This window comes from Dipodomys ordii, unplaced genomic scaffold (genome assembly GCF_000151885.1).
Source record: "Dipodomys ordii isolate 6190 unplaced genomic scaffold, Dord_2.0 Scaffold3, whole genome shotgun sequence".
Taxonomy (NCBI): domain Eukaryota; kingdom Metazoa; phylum Chordata; class Mammalia; order Rodentia; family Heteromyidae; genus Dipodomys; species Dipodomys ordii.
Window position 1 is genome coordinate 739,407 of NW_012267219.1, and position 1,634 is coordinate 741,040.

Below are 1,634 nucleotides of genomic sequence, written 5' to 3' on the forward strand. Positions count from 1 at the left end.
TTATGTGGTGCTGAGGAATCAAACCCAGGGCCTCTTGTATGCAAGGCAAGCGCTCTACCACTGAGCCACCTTCCCAGCCCCAAGAGAGCTATATTTCAATATCAGTTAACAAAACAAAAATACAGTTGCTTAAGAATAATTCAATCAAGAGATTTATTTATATAGCCCAGTATAGTGATTTGCACCTATAATCCTATCAACTTGGGAGGATAACACTGTAAGGACAACCAAAGAGTTTGCGAGAATGCTTTCTCAATCAATGAAGAGCTGGGCATCCTAGCTATGGTGAAAAGCGTAAATAAGAAGATCATAGATCAGGTAAGTCCATCCCAATAATGAGGCCATATCTCCAAAACTACCAAAGCAAAAGGACTGGAAGCAAGATAGTCACCTGCCTAGCAAGCACAAGATCCTGAATTCAAACTCCAGTACTATTTTCTTAAAGGAGAGGAGTTTTGTTGTTGTTGTTATTGATATTTACAAAGGTGATGTGTAGAAAGATTATAGTTACATAAGTCATGTAAAGAGAGCATTTCTTTTTGGAACATGTCACCCTTTCCCTCATTCTCTCCCAGTTTTTCCCTCCCAGATACCCACCCACAAGTTGTATAGCTTGTTTTCAACATAGGGTCCAGTAAGTACCACTGCTGCATTTGTTCACTCTTTGTTCCACCATTTCTGGACCCTTTCTTATCCTCCCAAAGACAGATAAACAAGACAAAAAGAAAGCAAAAATAACAAAGAAAAAACTCATGTTTTCATTTCCTGAAGTTCATTTTGATAAATACTATTTTATATGATCAGAGGGACATAGGCATTGTGCCTTTATGTTCCTCCCTTAAAGGGTTTTGTTTTGAGGGGGTTTATTTTTGGTTTTGTTTTGTTGTTGTTGGTGGTGGTGGTGGTGTTGTGTTCAGTTGTGAATCTTGAACTCTGGGCCTGGGCACTGTCTTAGCTCTGTAGCTCAAGGTAAGCGCTCTACCACTTGATCCACAGCATCACTTCCAGTTTTCTGGTGGTAAATTGGAGAAGAGTCTCACAGAGGTTCCTGCCCTGGATCCTCAGATCACAGCCTCCTGAGTAGCTAGGATTACAGGCGTAAGCCACTGACACCCAGCTTTGTTTTGTTTGTTTTTGTTTTTTGTTTTTTATTTATCTCAGTCTGGAAGCCTTAACTCGAGATTGAGTCACTTTCTTTATGCTTTATTGTTCAAGGCTAACTCTCTGCCACTTGAACTACAGCTCCACTTTTTGATGGTTAATTGCAGAAAAAAGTCTCATGGTCTTTACTGCCCAGGGTGGCTTCAAACTACAATCCGCAGATCTCAGCCTCTTGAATAACCAGAATTACAGGCATGAACCACTGTCACCCAGCTTGAGAAAGATGATTAACTCATGCATATGAAACATACCTAATAATAACAAAGTAAACTAAATAGATTTGTTTTGTATAAGATAACTATAAATGACTATAATTTGCAGTAATAGTGTAGAAACAAAGAATGATTTGAATAATGGTATTCATAACTTATGGAGAAAACTATTTAATTTTACTATGTATTCATTAAAAATAAAATATAACAACTTGGACCAAAAAATACATATATCTTTATTTCAGCATTTTGTTATTTCCC